Raw genomic sequence first — 19853 nt, 5'->3', positions numbered from 1 at the left:
TATTTGGGATTCAACTTAAAGCCTAATGGCAATTCCAAAGGGGACTGGCAATGGTTAATGGACAGATTCTATAAAAAGATATCAGGTTGGGAGTTTAAGTTTCTTTCTTTAGCGGGCAGTTTCATTTTAGTGCAGGCAGTCCTATCTCGCAGTCTATTGGGCTCATATATTCTTTCTCCCTGCTAGTATCATTAACAAAATGACCAGCCTTGCGGCCAATTTCCTTTGGGGAGGCCAATCAATTTAGAGCAAGATTCACTTAGTTAAGATGGCTTCAATTTCAAAACCTAGGAAGGCTGGTGGTTGGGGCCTTTTAGACATGCACTCTTTTGGAAATGCGCTCCTTTGTAAGTCTCTTTACAGAGGCATTTTTGGAGATGGACCATGGAGCAAGGTTATAAGGATAAAATACTTGAAAGGCAGGAACCTAGAATACTGGTACAGAAGAAGATCCATTGGTGTAAGAAAGGGTTCGACAATTTGGCTAAGTCTCAGGAAAGTTCACCTTTTCCTCTTGGAAAATCTAAGATGGAAGCTATTCTCGGGATCCAGCATGCTAATTGTCTTTGACTCTATTTTAAATGGACATGATTTCTCTTTTCCTCCTCCGTTGGTATGCTTCCTTCATAGAACGGGATGCTTTTCTTAGGACAAATTGATCAAATCATGGTCAGACTCTATCCCAGTATGGAAGGATGGGGAGCACCTGAACCTGCCGCAAACGATGCTCCCACTTTGGATCTCTGTAAAAGAGCGGCTTAACAGTCTGGGGATTTTTCGATCGGGATCCAGGGATCTTTTGATCTGGTCTCTTCCAAAAGCTAAACTGCCAGTGCGTGTAAAGGATATTTATGCAACAATGATCTCTGTCCATGCTCCAAGTTCTGGTTTGCTTTTCCCTCCTTGCCTCTGGAAGGCAGGATGTCCTCTTAAAATGATTATTTTTTCATGGTTGGTATTCAGAAATAGGAATCTAACATGGGAAGTCCTCCAAAGGAAAAACTGGCAGGGCCCAAGCAGATGTGTCATGTGCCATAACGCAGAGGAATCAAACCTGCATATGTTTTTCCAATGTGCCTCATCTCTCCATATCTGGTATGATCTATCTTTGTCTTTTGGTTTTCATTACCTTATCTTTCCTTCTGTACAGGATGGTTTTAAATGGTGGAGCGAGCAAAGTCTATCCTGGAGATCGTTGTTTATCATAACCTGTTGGTTTTTATGGAAATGGAGAAACGCTCAAATCTTTCAAGAATCAAAGGAGCTTCTCAATTCAATCCTACAGCGCATTATGGCATGCTACGACTCTTTTCAACGGGGCGATGTACAGTCAAAAAAAGTTTTTAAAAAGATGCAGGATATCTATCCCTTTCAGGCTCCTGCTGCTTTCTTTGATGGAGCTGAACGGAACAATAGCTGCGGTTGCAGAGTCTTCATTGTAATAGATGACAACCTACAATATTCACTATCTTGGCATGGGGGATACGGCTCTAACACTATGGCCAAGGCTTGGGCACTCTCAGGGCTGCTCGCCTTTTGTGTCTTTTTAGACATCCAGTTTATTTCAATCTTTGGTGACTCGAAATCCCTCATTGATCATGTAAATGGAATGGGCCTCATTAACAGTCCTCAACTCCTTGGTTGGCTAAGCCGAATCATGTTTTTTCGGAGCTCAATGAAGCAGATATCTTTTCAGCATATCCCCCGTTTCAGGAACGTCCAGGCTGATCTCCTCTCTAAGGATGATCTTGGCATGCCGTCAGGTCTATGCTCTTTATCAGTCATGCATGATGGAATCTCCTTATTCAGGATTTCAGTATCAACAGAATGTGACTCCTCTCCATAGTAAGGCAAGCGAGTTCTCTGAGCTTCAGTTCTATACGAATGTGACTTATCAAGTTTTCCTTAGTGTCTTTTTACTTCTGCTGCTGAATGTACTGAATCTAATCTGTTAAGAAGATATGGGTAAGGTTTTGCTTCAGGGTTCCGTGAATTGGATAAATCTGTTCCACTATATAGTATCTGGTTTTGGGCATCTCATAGCCCCCCAAAAAATGTAATGTATTGCAGATCTTTATATTTCCTTAATATAAATCCATGATAAAAAGATGGATAATCAATGAAATTTTCAATATGGTTAAAGTATGATCACAACAAGCAAGATGGATACTCAATGATGAAATTTTCAATGTGGTTAGAGTCTAATTACAACAAGCAAGATGGATAGTCAAGGATGAAATTTTCAATGTGGTTAGAGTCTGATCACAACAAGCAAGATGGATAAAGTAAGATAGATAGTCAATAAATTTTTATCAAGAAACGTCCAAAAATTAATAAATTATTAAAGGTTTTAAAGAAGAATGGTAATAAAAAATATTATAATAATAATAAAAAAGGAAAAAAATATAATTTCCTATAAAAATTAATGAATAATAATATAAAAATTAATGAATAGTAAAAGAGGACCCAAAAAATATATCTATTTGTTCATAATAAATATACCATTATATATATATATATATATATATATATATATATATATATATATATATATATAATTAAAAATAATGAGATATATATATATATATATATATATATATATATATATATATATATATATATAATTAAAAATAATGAGATGATGCACCAAATTAATTAATTCATATAAATAAATATTCATGTATTAATAAATAAATGTGTATTTATATATATAAATATACATTTGTGATGTTTTATTATCTAGAATGTTTATTATCTAAAATGTTATTTTGACAGTGTAAATGGATTAGGTATTTTGAAAAAATTTCGAGGCATTAAATTACGAAAAGTTTATTATTCAAATTTGTGATTTCAACCAATCAGACTAGATTATGATCAAATTTCATAGAAAAATATGCCAAAAAAACTTTAAAATTTATAACAAGTGGTTACTAAAAATTCTAAATTATTCAAATAAAATACCAGCACAAAGCCAAAACTTTCTGACTTATAAGGAGTTGACCAATTTCTGTGTGGGTGTGTTTTTTTACACGTGAAAACTTTTTTGTAATTTGAAGGGTGTTTTCGGTTTCTAAGCCTTTTACTAAAAAACAAGTACAATTTATTGACTTCCCCTAAACTTATAAATAGTCCCAAAAAATTAAAATGTTCAGATTAGCTTGACATTTTTCTATTCAGTTTTATTGATGAATAAAAATGATATTGTTTCAAAATAATTGAAATCCCATACGATATTGCTTCAAAATAATTGAAGTCCCATATTACAACACCATCTGTTAGATGTAACAGCCCTGTAGGCATAGTGATTCCTCAATCATAATTCCCATTCTTCAGCTGTCATTAGAAGTGCCCATGGTCCAACATTAAAAAAGACCTAAGATAGTTCGAACTTCCAAATTTATTTAAGTGCAGTTTTTTATTTTTATTTTTTTAAATATCATTCTCTCATGATATAAACAATTTCTTGACTATCTCATGCTCATTGCATATACTCGGAAATTGAAGTGAAGTAATATTGACAATGAAAGTGTCCCAAAATATAGGCATGTACCGAATTTGTTTACTGTGTTTAGCTAGGAGCAATTGAGTTTACTAGGTTTAGCGACGAGTATTTGAGTTGAGTATTATCTTATGCAATTTTATTGTCAGTGATCAAAGTCATAATTATATACTTTAAATAGTTAATTAACTAAATTAACTTGGTTAAAATTATTGAAGTTATTGTTGGATATTTTTTATTTTTTAATTAATAGTGATAGTTATTTCTTATATATCTTATTTTTAAAATAATTAATATAAAATAATAAAGAAAAAATATTAATTATTAAATTATAATTAGAGTTTAATCTAATTGTTTTGTGTAGAAACATAACCAAACATATATCTTTTTTTATTAAATCTTATTCATAGATGTAATTAATGTTATTAAATTATATTTTTTTAAATATAAAATGTCATTTTCATTAAGCAGCACATACACTGAAATTGAAAAGTTAGGAGTCCATTTAATCATGCAAGGAAAAATATATACTTTGAGAAATAAAAATAAATGTGGGTAGGCTCAATATGTTTAGCCGAGATAAATGTTCATTCCTACTATTTGTATCTTGAATTTGGTTTCTGGAATAGGGCATCCTCTTGAAGAAATTATTAAAATTTCAAATAATTTATTGAATAGGTGCAAAGTGAAGATTCAAGTAGGATGGATACTTCAAGTACTCAGAGTACACCAAGAAGTGGAGATGGGGATACTCCACAAAAAAAAGGCGAGAAAGGAACTCTCCATATTAGTGTAATGCCAAGAAGGTCAAAATGATAAACTTAGAGAGCTATTAGGCATAAGGACTATGCTTTAATGACTCAAATATGAGAATCATTGAATTTATGACAAGCTAAGCATAATAAAGAATAAATGAAGGCTACGAATGAAGAGTGCAATTTTATTATAAAAAATGAAACATAGGAATCGACAGAATTTCCTAGAAAGCGAAGTCTCCATATGATTAAAATGATTATACAAGTTAAAATTAAAAGTTGATGTTACTGTAGACAAATATAAGGAAAGATTGGTTGCAAAGGGTTTTTCACAAAAAGGATGTATAAATTATGAAAATACTTTTGCACTAGTGGAAAAAATAAACACAATCAGAATAATAATAATATTGACAACAAAATATGATTGGAAGTTACATTAGTTCGATGTGAAATCAAGTTTTCTGAATGGAGATTTAAAGGAAGAGGTTTATATTGTCTAGACAAAAAGGATTTGGGAAGCAAGCCAAGAACGTCTTGTTTGTAAGTTGAAGAAAGGATTACATGGAAAAAACAAGAATCCAAGTTATGGTATGAAAAAATAGACTGATTTTTCCTTTTGTTTATGTTTTACAAAGATTAAAACCACTCCTAATTTGTATATCAAGTTAGATATGAATGAAAATATTGTTTTAAACTCTTTAGATGTTGATAATCTAAATGTCACAAGGGGTGTTACTGACTTGATTAAAGACTTCAAAAGGGAGTTTTCATAGGTATTTTAGATGAAAGATCTTCGAGATCTGGACTATTTTTTAGGTCTTCCACTATGGAGAAGCAATGATAAGACCTTAATCACATAGATGAAATATAGAAATGAATTACTCAAATTAAACTATTAACTCTGTTGACACTTAATCATCAGGATTGGGTGAATAAATACAATTGATGTAAATAAATAATAAGAAATATGAACAGTCATCAGGAGATGAAGTGAACAGTCTCCCTCACGTATATAATAAAGACCTACCTGAAGGAATAACATGAATTAATTTGTGGAGTTACTACCTGGCATGACATGGTATCAGAGCCAACTCCATTTTTGGCATAGTCTTATAACTCCTTTCTGCCAGTTTCTTGCAGTCTGTTCATTGCCCCTTGTGGAGTCTGTCTACTGCCCTCTCCACAGTTTGACATTATCTGCACCCTCTGTCATATGCATTTTTTTAAGTGAATGCCCTCTGTTTCAAGCAGTCGAAATACTAGTGGCTATCAAATATGTGACACCTTTAGTATTCTTGCTCTTCAGTTTTTTTCTTCAGCTCACTGTCTCTCTGTTTTTTTCTCTCAGCTCACTGTCGTAAATATTCCACACCATATATTTTATTGTTGCCCTCTCATGGAATCATAGCCACCAGAACGCAACATATATTTTACGTTGCCCTCTCATGGAATCATAGCCACCAGAACGCAACATATATTGATTGTTGTCCTGCTGTATACTAATTTGAGCGGAATTTTGCCTCCGACCCTCAGCAGAAACCGTAAGCTCCATCTACCTTCCAGTGCCGGCGCTTCAAGCATGTGTCTCCTGGTTTTAACATTGTCCCATATTTTTTAACGTTGCCATCGAAGTCTTGTTGCGTGGCCCCAAGAGCCATTGTGAGGCTGTCAAGCACTTTGCAAGGAAGTCTTGGTGCGTGGCCCCAAGAGCCATCGTGAGGCTGTCAAGCACTTTGGAAGGGCACCAGGTGTTCCGCACAGCCACACTAAACCATATGTTCGATCTAAGGGTAGGAAATTTGAGATGGCTCGTGGTAAGAGAAACAATCGTGGCTTCAAGGTCTAGAGAATCAAAGGGATTTATGGTGATTTTTTAGTCTTTTCAGTGAGCTTTGCGGATTTCATTAGTTCTACTATTATGTTGCCGCAAATTGTAAGCAACAACTCTAGAATATAGATGTTTAATGTTTTGTTTAAAACATTCTCAGATTACATGGAAAACCATTGGGATGAGATGTTTGGCATCAGAGCTTCTCTTCAGAGATTACTATGAAATGAGTACTGAGTTTTTTGACTTTGGACACTGCCATCGAAGTCTCTTATTTAACGTTGTCCCATATTTTGTTTAACACTGCTCCCATATTACACAGTTCTTGTATTATGTAAATTCACCCATATATTTACACTGCCCATATATTTACACTCAGTATTTGCTGTCCAGTCATATCAGAATTATATTCTTTCCCACTAGGAGTAAAATTTTGCAGTAGAATTTTTTGTTATAGTATGCATTCCATCATATCCATGGTGGGAATAGTTCTCACTTGCAAGGAGAACTATCTTGAGTGCTCCCGCATGATAAAACACACCCTCATTTTCAATGAGTTGTGGAAAGGAGTGTGCATTGGAGACGGAGACAAAGAACCAGAACAGCCTACCTCAGACAAAGAGCTCACCATTTGGGAAAATAAGAGCAACAAAGCTTATGCATTAATCGCAACATCTGTAAATGAAGAGGTGAGTTGCCATATTTCACCATTTTCAACTGCTTTCGAAGCCTTTCAAAAGCTGAAAGAACTCTATGACTCACATTCTGCACTTGAAGTTGTTCAACTCATGATTAAACTCTTCACTCTTGAATTACAAAATAATGATCCTCTTGCTCTTGCATCCGAAGTAAAATCTATAATGCATGATATCAAATCCACTAAGGTTGAATTGGATATTCCTCTTATCGCTTTTCTCAAGGCACTTTATCCTACTTACTCCAATTATCTCGAGTCATTGCAAACAAATGGAAATCTCAAAGATATTACCTTTGACCCTCTTGTAAAAAAATTTGCTGAAAGAGAGAAAGCTTTTGGAAAGAAGGCAACCCCTGAATCTTCTGAAGAGGTTGTGTGCCTCTCTCATAAAGAAAATAATCCTGTTCAAGATTATTCCAGAGGAAGAGGTGGTCGAAGAGGAAGAGGAAGATATTTCAGAGGTAGGGGGGCAGACATTCTCAAGGAGAAAAGGTAGATTTGCACTGCATACGCTGCAAAAGAAATGGATCACATGATGCCTCTACATGCAAGTTACCATGGGACAAAATTGAGTAGCAAAGAAACCAATAGAAAGGTAAAACTAATGACACAGAGAAAGGTAAAGCACCTGAATCCACTCACTATGTTGTGGCACAATGTAATATTGGAGTAAATGAAGATTTATTTAATGCTTCACTTGCTTCTTGGAAAAAAGATTGGTTGCTTGATTCAGGAGCAACTTGCCACATGACTCATAGAAAAGATTTTTTTGAATAATTTAGTGACAATGTTGATGGAGCAGTATACTTTGCAGACCAATAAAAAATCAAGCCATTAGGGCTTGGCACAATCAGGCTTAAATTGCCTGGTCTTCCAGACTTTTTTTTGCATCATGTTCTCTATCTCCCACAGCTGAAGAGAAACTTGTTGTCCTTGGTTCACATCTGCCAGCAAGGTCACTCCATTCATATGTTTGATGGCAAGCTTGAGGTGAGAAAAGCATCTGACCACTCACTTGTCATGAGGGGAATAGAAGAAGAAATGTTTCTCAAGTTGCAAGGTACCTCTGCTCGTGCACAACATTTCTCATACAATTCTCATTATGAAGAAGGTACACTTCCATCAAGTTTATTATGACATGCTAGATTTGGACATTTAAACTATAATAGCCTCCGCTTGTTGAAGAAAAATGGTGTTGCTGGTTTGCCTACAATTCCTAGGAAATTTAAGCAATGTGATGCTTGCATTCTAGGAAAGCATAGCAAATAGTCTTTTCATGATTCACATTCAAGAGCACATAGAAAACTTGAACTCATTTATTCAGATTTATGTGGTTCAATGCCTGTTCCTTCTGCAAATGGAAATAAATATATGATGACATTTATTGATGACTACACCAGAATGTGTTGGGTTTATTTATTGAAGAACAAATCTGATGCTTTCAAACATTCAAGAAATTTCATAAATGGATTGAAAATGATGCACAATATCATATTGGGTCTATTCACACTGATAATGGAAAAGAATACACATCAAATGAATTTGAAAACTATCTTCGCCAACATGGGATCAAACATAAAAAAACTGTGCCTTATAACCCCCAACAGAATGGTGTAGCTGAAAGAATGAATAGGACAATCTTAAGTATGGTACGCTCCATGCTCTTCTTCAAAAATGTAAAAATAATGTTTTGGGCTGATGTTATTCGATGTGCTGCATATATAAAGAATAGATGTCCATCTAATGCTATTAGAAACAAGACTACATATGAAATATGGTATGGGCATGTTCCTTCAGTAAAGCATGTCAGGGTCTTTGGTTCCACATGTTATGCATTAATACCAAAGGTACATAGAAACAAACTTGGTGTAAGAAGTTGTAAGTGTATCTTCCCGGGGTATTCAAACACCTCCAAAGCATACCGTCTCTATGATGAAGTGAATAAAAAGTTTGTTGTATCTAGAGATGCAATTTTTCTTGAATCATCCAAAACTGACAATGTTGTTGACCGACAACTTGATCGCTTGGATAGATTCGCAAATGCAAAATCATTTCAAGAATTTGATAATCAGATTCCACATCTTGAAGGGGGGATTCCTATACTAGATCAACATGTGGCATCTTCTTCTGAAGAACACTCTACCCCGCATGAAACTCCAACAACGAATGATGCTTTAAGTGATGTGATTGATAGAATTGGGAGACTCAATCTTGATTCAGTCCCAACTCAATCAACAGAGCAGCTAGACCATCTGAGAAAGGTCCCCGAAAGTGGTTGACAAAGACACTTGAAAGTGTTCATCCTGATGAGGTTGGAAAGACAGGAACTAGAAATTCAAACCGACAAAATGGAGGTGATGTAGATGACTCTAATTCACCTGTTGATATGGATGTTTCTTATGATTGTGAATTGAACTTGTCTATAGATTTTGAACCAACTTCCTTCAAAGAAGCTGCTTCTAATGATGAATGGAAAGAAGCGATGCAAAAGGAGTATGATGCCCTCATAAAGAATGACACTTGGAAGCTGGTTGATCCTCCATTAGGAACCAAACCAATTGGCTGCAAGTGGGTCTACAAGAACAAGTATAAAGCTGATGGCTCACTTGAAAAGCACAAAGCTAGACTTGTGGCAAAAGGTTTTTGCACAAAAGGAAGGGGTCGATTATGAGGAGACTTTTTCCCCCACAACAAAATGGGCTACCATCCAGACACTCTTTTCCCTAGCAGCTCAGAACGGTTGGAAATTCCATCAAATGGATGTAAAAGCTGCTTTCTTGAATGGAGATCTAAAAGAGAATGTTTTTATGTCCCAGCCTGAAGGATTTGCTATGAAAGGACATGAACATAAAGTATGCAAACTTGTGAAGTCCTTGTATGGCCTCAATCAAGAACCACGAGCTTGGTATGAAAAATTAACTGAGTATCTTTTGAAACTCAATTTCAAACATTATGATCTTGATGATGCAACTTTATTTGTCAAGAAAGTTGGCAAAACAGTTGTATATCCTGTGGTATATGTAGATGATATTTTTATGACAAGGAACAATGAAAGCTACATTGCATCCATAAAGAAGGAATTGGGGAAAAGTTTTGAAATGACTGATTTGGGCTATGTTCATTGCTATCTTGGTATTGAAGTAACCCAACATTCGAAGTCCATATTTCTTTCTCAAAAGAAATACATTGGAGATATGTTGAACATGTTTAGCATGAAAGAATGCAATCCTCTTACTACTCCAATGGAACAAAACTTAAATATCACATCTATAAAAGAATTTGAGGATGCAACAAAGTATAGACAGCTTGTAGGAAGTCTCAATTACCTAACTACTACCAGACCATACATTTCGTTTGCTGTTGGAATCCTCTCCAGGTTTATGCAAAAGCCTTGTGAAGGACATTGGTTTGCTGCAAAAAGAGTTCTAAGGTACTTGAAGGGAACTCAAGACTTTGGAATCAAGTATACATAGGTGGACGACTTCAGTTTGATTGGATACTCTGATTCAGACTTCGATGGAGACAAAGAAACTGGGGTATCTACTTCAGGATATGCTATGAGTCTTGGATCAGGAGCTGTCTCATGGAGATCACACAAACAATCAGTTCCAGCAGATTCTACAACAGAAGCAGAATACGTGGCAATAGCTGAGGCAACAAAAGAAATTGTGTGGCTCAGGAAAATTCTTGAAGATTGCAGGTAAAACAAGTACAATCAACTCCACTCATGATTGACAATACCTCTGCAATAAAGTTGGCCAAGAACCCAAAGTTCCATGATCGAATGAAGCACATCAATACTAAATATCGTTTGATTTGACATCATGTTAAGGCCAAGACAATCCATCTCCGTCATTGTTCCACTAATGAGCAAATTGTAGACATCTTCACCAAAGTGCTTGGAAGAGAAAAGCTTGAACGATACAAAATGATGCTTGGACTCACCAACATCCCTTCAGATTAAGGGGGGGAATGTTGACACCTAATCATTAGGATTGGGTGAATAAATACAATTGATGTAAATAAATAATAAGAAATATGAACAGTCATCGGGAGATGAAGTGAACAGTCTCCCTCATGTATATAATAAAGACCTACCTGAAGGAATAACATGAATTAATTTGTGGAGTTACTACCTGGCTTGACAAACTCAAATAGTAGAACTATTAAACTTTGAATAAGTTAAATATAATAAATAATGGATGAAAGCTATGGACGAAGAGTATAATTTTATTATGAAAAATGAAACATATGAATTAATCAAGTTACCTAAAAACAAAGTCCCCATGTGATCGAAATTGTTGTACAAGTTATAATTGAATGTTGATGGTAGCATAGAAAGATATAAAACAAGATTGGATGCAAAATGTTATTCACAAAAAGAAGGTATAACTTATGAGGATACTTTTGCATTAATGGCAAAAATGAACATAATCAGAATAAAATAGCATTGGTCACAAGATATAATTGGAATTTACATCATTTAGATGTGAAATAAAGTTTTTTGAATGGAGATTTGAAAGAAAAGGTTTACCTTGTCTAGCCATAAGGGTTTGTGTCATGACCCTAAGGACTCCTACAGTTATGAGAAACTTTTGTGTGCACTGTCATCCCTTAAGTGTTGTGCACTGATGTGTTTCACCACTTCCTCATGGAACACAAAGCTAATCCTCCCAAACTATGAATCATAGTAATTTTTCTTACATAATGATCTCTATACCATTAGTTACTTAACAAAATATCATAACTCTTTGATATAGTGCAATCAATATTATTTTATCTTCTACTTCAATTATGTTTCCATTCATAAAATCATTAACCTTATATGTAATATAGCAATTCACCATTAAAAATATCATACACATGCACATATTTCATAAAGGAACTACCCTTTTAATAATAGAATAAATTTACATCAATCCACTGAAACAAAGGCTCGATCTACTAGAGTACATAGCCAAAATACCAATATACAAGATTCTAAGCCATAGTTCATCCGCCAAACCCCACCTGAGTCTCCTCCAAAACTTATAGAGTTATTACAACACATTAACAGGTTGTTTTTACGTTGTAAGGCTTGTCTTCAGTTATCATAATGCTTAGCTAAAATTTGCATGACCATAGGCCTCGATCTTTCCTTCCTTGGTTCCCTTCATATTCCTCACATCTCCCTTCGCACTTCCCTTCACTCCTTAATTTGTAAACTCGGTTTGAGCTCAAATATTGGTTATGTTCAGATATTTTTCTCCACTAAATTGCTTCATCCTTCCACCATGTGGTTCTCCCACATATGTATGAACCATTCCCATCATTCTTGTGGTTCTACTCCCACCATACAATAGGTCATATTTTCTCATTGGTTAGGCACCTATAATCGATCCAACTCCACCCTTTCACCCAAACGCCCACACATATGCCTCCTTGGTTCCATCATGGTGCGCTAACTCACGCGACCGACATACCTTGACCTCTTAGTCCAACATTTTTCCACCATTTAGCCTACCTCAATGTTCCCTTGGTTGCTCATTTGGGCACTTGGCCTCATCATTTTGTCCATGATGCCATCCTCTCAGTCTAACATGCCCCGAGCTAACTCTGCTTCTCACTCGACTATTTGTCCAAGGGTGTTGGGATGGGGTCCCCTGGGTAAATTTTGGGGTTAAGATAACCCAAGTTTTGGTACAGTTTTTGTAAATAATGTAAAGTCTCCATGATTTGTGGATGCAGAGCGTGTAGATGAATAGGAGCCAAAGGGGTTTAGCCCCTTGTTTTATGTAAAGTTTGAGTCAGTTTGAGATTCATCCATGGTCTGTGGACCATGGAATTGTATGAAAAAGGCTATAAATAGGTGTGTCTTAGAGAGTCTAAGATATAATGGATGGGAAGTGATAGCAAAGAGAAGATGGGTAAGATAGAAGAAAGGCTATGCAGCTGAGTGCACAGAGGCCTAGGTAGAGTCTGCAGCTAAGTGCGCAGACCCCTACAGCTGTGTGCACAAGGTAGTTTTGAGTCTGTAACATTGAATTGAAGATCAATAAAGATAGTTTCCAAAGAATTCTTACGTATTTCTGTTTATTTTTTAATGCTATATGTTGTCGAGGAATGATGTGTTTTATGGAATATTGATTGAATGTTATGCGATTCTCTTGAATAAGTGTTAATGATGTACGCAATGCATGTTTAAATACTTTCGCGAAGACTCTAATGAATTCTCTGATGTTTATTAATAACTTAAGTAAATCTGCGTGAACCTTAATTTAGGACTGCTCTCTGATGCACGTAAGTAGACAAATTGACTGTTAAAAGTCCACAAGGATGGATCGTAGACCTTCGCGAAGGTCTGAAGGATGTTGTAACCGAGTTGAAACAACGTGCCCTAAGAGTGTATCGATCCGCACAAAGGCAGGTCTGATGTAGAAACTAGTCTCTGGATGCAGAAACTAGGTTCTTGCATCCTCCCATACTACTTTAGGTGAGACTACAGCCTATGCTACGCGGGTTGTTTTTGAAAGGGCTAGTAGTGTAGGGTTTTTTTGGTTGGCACAACTAACTCTGAACCTAGGTTAGGACCCCCAGAGCCAAAAAATGGTTTCGTTGTTAGGACCGAGATGTGCTTGATGGAGATGTGTGATGTCACATCATGGAATCCGACCAAGAAATAAATTGAAAAGTGGTTGGATAAGAAGATTCACAAGTTCCCGGCGCAAGAAAATGGGAATTCATGCCTGTCGAAGGAAGTGTGTTTGAACATGTATCTTTATACAAAGATACATGAGATATTCTTGTGCACTTTTCCGATTGAACTGTATAAGTAGTTAGCTAAATTAATAGATAGTCAAGGGAGTTGGAAGCTCGATAGTCCTATAGTGTGGACTCCAGTATTAGTGCGTCGATTAGAAGCTTCTGAAAACAAGATCACACGGTTTTTTGATCATTGGCTCGATCGGATTCTAGGAGGATTTGTTACAAAATTTGTAGTTGATACCTCGGTCAGCTATAGCGAAGCAGAGTTGCAATTTTTCAAAGGACCGCGAGGTAAGTATTTAAGATCATTGAATACTTGGATTAAAATGTTGTTATGTGAAAAACGGGTGATGTCATTACCTTGATGTTCGGAGCTACGCGAAGTGGACGACTCTTTAGAAATCGTGAAGGATCAGGACTAGAGTATAGTCCATTGATTGGACCTCCTTTAAGTGATGACGAAGGGGCGGAACAGACCCTGCTGCGAAACGCTATTCAGCTAATCACTTAGGGGATTCCTCAAGAAAATCATCCTTCCACTCCACCTCCATCCTCACCTCCACTGCATACACCATTGCCCACACCTCCACCTCCACCACCACCACTCAATATGGCAAACACGATGAAGATGCCGATTTTCAAGGGCATAGGGAATGAAGATACATAACAGTTTTGGTTTGTTGCGAATGCTGTGTGGACAACACAACACATTACTGATGAAAATATAAGGAAGGCACAATTTGTTACCACTTTACAGGATTGTGTACTAACTTGGTATATTAAGTATTGTTTTGATAATCCTCTTGCATCACTAGAAGAGACTAGGGAAGCTTTAAACAAAGAGTTTAGTAAGCCTAAGTATGAATCACAAACAGTTATTGGATTCAAAGAAATCATGATGAGGATCGAGGAGACACCTTGGGAATTAGATCAAAGATTAAAGTGTGAGATTCGAGAAGCTAACATGCAACTCATAGATAGTCAGCATTGCGAATGGTTTATAGCTTCGCTTCATCCCCACATGAGAATTGCTCTGTCACAATAGAAGATAGGCACACAGGTAGAAGCCTTGAAAATCACGATGAGGTTGCATGCATCACCTATTCAGGATCTGACGTTGGGGGTACAACAGATCCACTCTCAGTTATAGAGCCTACACTTAGAAGTACAAAGTTTGAAGAAAGAAAAGGAGACTAAACAAGAAGTGCTCGCGAAGGTCCGGTGTTTGAAGTGCAAGAGACAGGGGCACCATAAATACCACTTTCCCATGTACACGAATTATATTACAGGAGGGGGGCTGAGTCCCCTAAAGCTAGAAGCCCTAGCAGGGCCGAGCGTGGGGGTTGTGCTATGGTGTGATATTTGTCAAGTTGCTAGACAACATGTGACGGATAATTGTCATTTACTTCAAAACCAGACACCCCAACAGTTGTTCTGTAACTTCTGCAAATCGGTGGGCCACGATGAGTTTCACTGTCGAAGTTATGAGTTGGTGATGGAAAGAATGCCTACATATTGGATGCAAGAAGAAACTCAACCTCTAGAGCAGGGTGCCGGAGGAGTGCGTGGAGGTTATCAAGGACGAGGACAAGGCCGAAGAGGAGGAGGACCTAGTAGAGGTCGCGGTCAGATTATCTACTACAACTGCGGACAGTCAGGGCACTACACTTGAGAATGTCAGAATCAGACAAGCCTACATGTCAATACTAAAGCCAGTTTGACCATGCTATAGAAGAATGATCGTTGTTGATAACTAATATGCAGGAGAAGAAAGTGGAGCCTCAATAGCCTACCCTAAACTTACAGATTATGAGAGGCGAGCCCCACGAGGAGGATCAAAGCGTGAATATAGTGTCGAGAAGTGGAATAACAACTGGCGATGATAAAGGTAAACAATGTGAAGAGAATGGATGGGTCCTCAAGGCCCAAGAGAAGGAAGTTGGATTTGATCTAAATCGTGCCAAGGAAATGTTTATGGAAGCCAAGAAGAGCTTTGCTGAGGTCTCCACCTCAGGAAGCCAGGACAAGGTGCAAGAAACCATCGCACCTGTAGAGGTTGATCCCTCTGTACTCACTACGTTTTTGGAGACCTGCATGAAACTACCGTGTGATAGCAAAGTTGTGGAAGGCTTGCAGGAATTAATAAATGAATGCGCCAACAAAGAGAAGGTCCCTGATGGACACCAGGTGGTCAAAAAAATTGGCAAACATAAGGCATGAACATGGCACGAGATGAGGCTCACTGCGTAGATAGGTGATTATGAGATGGACTAGGTCATCTTGGATCTAGGGCTCGATGCAAACATATTACAAAAAAAAACATGGGAAAGAATGGGGATACCTATGCTGCAGTGGTCTCCGATTCAACTCAGAATGGCGAACCAACAGAAAATCATCCCCATGGGATGATTATATGGAGTAACAGTTGATATAGAAGGTGCGAGTGTGATGACCGACTTTGAGGTTATAGAAATTGTCAATGATAGTAATCCATACCCCACACTCCTAGGAATTGACTGGGCCATTGATATGAATGGGTTCATCAATTTGAAGAAGAGGACAATGTCGTTTGAAAGAAAATCGCTTCAGTTGTAGTACCGTTGGACCCTACAGAAGGGGTGCGATATATTAAACCAGTCTGCGATTATGAAGAAAGTGACGGTGAGTTGGATCAAATATACAAAATAATAGCGCGAGAATAGGACTGGATCAATCGGATGGCAGGAGGACAAATTTCATGGGACTGGGAGAGTTCCTGCATTTCTGATTCAGAGGAAGAGTAGGAGCACTGGCATAAGTGCTTGCATGAAGTGTCTACATTACGATGCAATATGATGATGAAGTCGTTGTGCTGTGTTTCATCAGAGGTAAGGAAATTACCCTATTATGATGGTTTAACTGACGTAGATAAGTTTTTGGATGAATTTGAGCATGAATTCCCTAAGGATCACCGCTTCCAAGCATTAGAGTTGGCACTGCGTGCTATGCTTGCATGATGGTGGGGTATGCATAAGGATAGTTTTGATGGATGGCGAGATTACAGAAGAATGATGAAGTTGCGGTTTGGGCATGTTAACACTAGAATGACTGAGAAATATAATGGAAGGGATTATCTGTGTGATCACCTAACAAAATGGACTAAATCATGGGGGAAAAACTACAACCAGAGTGGGTACATGTATTTTTCCATACTTTGGATACAATGCCCATGAACTGGTTTCTGGAAACGGAGCTCCGCCATGGCACATCAGAATGTGATATATTGAGGGAAAGATTCTTATTAACCTTCATCTTTAAGACATCTTTGCAAACATCGATGAAGCGCTACAATAGATTAAGGCGGTTATCTTCAGAACACTGACGGAACCTATGGAATGGAACCAACCAGATTGGAGTAGCCAGCTGCGCTATGATTTAGTATGCTATAATGTGACCGCTGAAGAAGAAGATGAACCGAGAAACATTAATATTCCAGAGGCACAAGGGCATCGCAAAGTTGAAGGCCCACAAATAGACAACCCCGACATCACCGCATTGTTCAAGACAAAGAAAGTAAACATTGGCACTGAAGCAAAACCAAATTTCATGAAGATTGGAGATTTTTGAGATGATGCTACCCTAGATAAAGTTGTTGAGTTAATCCGCGAATACCAAGATCTCTTCCCTACTAAGTTTTCAGATTCAAAAAGCATAGTTATTGATTTGGGCGTTATGAAGATCACTCTGAAGCTAGGCATGAAGCCTATTAAATAGAGGTTGTATCACCTTAATCCTAAATACAAGGAGAAGCTTCGCCAAGATCTGGATAAGCTGCTGAAGGTAGGCATCATAGAACCAGTTGAAGATTCTGATTGGGTGAGCCTGATGGTGGTTCAAGAGAAGAAACAAAAAGGTGAAATAAGGATTTGCTTAAATTTGTGGAAGCTTAATGATGCATGTGTTTACGACCCATTTCCAATGTCGTTTACAGATGAAGTGTTAGACAATGTTGGAGGGAAGGAGGTTTATTCATTTACTGACGGGTTTTGCTGGGTATCATCAGATCAAGATCATGCCTGAGGATAGGATAAAAATGACCTTCACGATGGAATGGGGTTATTTTCAATACATTGTGATGCCATTTGGGCTTAAGAATGCGCCTGTGATATTTTCCCGCATAGTCATATCAACGTTCAAGGAGTTTAGTCATAAGTTCCTGGAAGTCTACTTTGATGATTTGACAGTGTTTGGATTAGTAAAGCGCCATGTAGCAAGTCTATGCCTGATGTTGGATACATGTCGCAGATACCAGATCATGCTGAATATGAAGAAATGCATATTCTGTGTTCCCTTTGGGACCTTGCTTGGTCACGTGGTGTGCAAGCGAGGATTGATGGTGGAACTTGGAATATTGCCATAATTGTGAATTTGGAAGCCCCTAGGAACGTCAAGTCACTAAACATGACGCTGGGACATATGAGATATTATAGAAAAATTATCAAAGCTTATGCTAAAATTACTACGCCCATGGAGAAACTGCTAAAGAAGGATGCAACATTCTATTGGGATGAAGAATGCCAGCGCAACCTAGATGTGTTGAGAGAAAATATGGTCACTGTGTCGATCTTGGTATTCCCTGATTGGAAGAAGGAGTTTCATGTACATGTGGATGCCTCTTGCATTGTGTTGGGTGCAATGTTAACACGGGTAAGTGAAGGAGAAATGGACCATCCTATGGCCTTCGCGAGTAGGAAGTTATCAAAGGCTGAGAAAAATTATTCAACGACTGAGCGCGAAGGATTGGCCATGATGTACGCACTGTAAATATTTAGGCATTATCTGTTAGGAGGGAATTTCAAGATGTAGACAGATCATTCTGCCTTGAAATACTTGGTCAATAAGCCTATGTTGGGGGGTAAGATCTGCATATGGTTGCTATTATTTTAGGAGTATGACTTTGAAGTCATTGTGAAGCTAGGGAGGTTAAATGTAGGACCTGACCATCTATTGCGCATCGAAATAGGAGAGGAGCCTAATAATCTAGAGGAAGGGTTGCCAAATGCACAACTCTTTGTAGTGCGCATATCAGATGACCATTTTGTAGACATTATTCACTTCATGACTACGGGGATGGAACTAGAAGGATATACAAGTCAACAGAAAAAAGAATTAGTAGTGCACGCAACCGATTTTTCAGTCATTGCACGACATCTGTATAAGATGTGTGTTGATGAAATCTTGCAAAGATATGTGCCAAACTTTGAACGGGATAACATTCTCGCTGAAGCTCATGGGGGAGCTACGAGAGGTCATTATGCAGGCAAGGCAATTGCGCAGAATATTTTGTGCATAGGTCTATGGTGGCCTACCTTGCACAAGGATTCCAAGGCGTATTGTAAGGCATGCGATGCATGTCAAAGAACTAGTAGACCATCACGAAGGGATGAGTTACCTCTACATACTCAAGTATCTTTGTAGGAATTTGAGAAGTGGGCGATTGATTTTTTGGGCTAGTTCAGCCCCTGGGAAAGAAAACAGGTGCGCGTTATATTATCACCACAATGGAATATCTCACCAGATGGGTAGAAGCACAACTGGTTAAGGACTGTACAGGGGCTATGGTAGCAAATTTCTTGTTTGAGTATGTCTTAACCAAATTTGGCTGCCCAAAAGTGTTGATGAGTGACAGAGGTACACACTTTCTAAATGAAACGATCATCGCCTTGACTAAAGAATTCTAGGTATACCATCAGAAGAGTACACCATATCACCCGTAGGCCAATGGGATTGTTGAAGCCTTCAATAATATTTTGGATAACGTATTGATGAAGATCTGCAACGCGCAATGGAATGACTGGGATGTGCACGTACCTGCAGTACTATGGGCCTATAGGACTACTTGTAAGAAGTTGACAAGGAAAACACCATTCAGTTTAGTATATGGGGTTGAAGTTGTAATGTCAATGGAGTACATTCTGCCCAGTTTGTGCATAGCATCCCTGATGGGTATGGCGGATCGCGAGGCCTTGGAGAAACAACTTGCGCAACTAATGGAGCTCGAAGAGGATCGATTTTTGGCAAGATTTCATCAAAAAGTACAGAAGGAACGTGAAAAAGCATGGCATGATTTCCATATCAAGCTTTGCACATTCAAGGTAAATGATCTTGTCCCGTTATATGATAGTAAGTTCACTAGATTTCTGAGTAAATTCCAGATGCATTGGTTAGGGCCATATATTGTCAAAGAAATTACAAATGGAGGCATATTTTAGCTCACAAAGCTGAATGGGGAACCCTTCTCGGGAAGAGTGAATGGGAGAAGATTGAAGTTGTATACGAAGGATCTTGCCC

Source organism: Pinus tabuliformis, chromosome 9 (assembly GCF_031772625.1).
Source record: "Pinus tabuliformis cultivar Carrire ecotype Pingquan chromosome 9, CPIR1, whole genome shotgun sequence".
Classification (NCBI taxonomy): domain Eukaryota; kingdom Viridiplantae; phylum Streptophyta; class Pinopsida; order Pinales; family Pinaceae; genus Pinus; species Pinus tabuliformis.
This window is presented reverse-complemented; position numbering follows the sequence as displayed.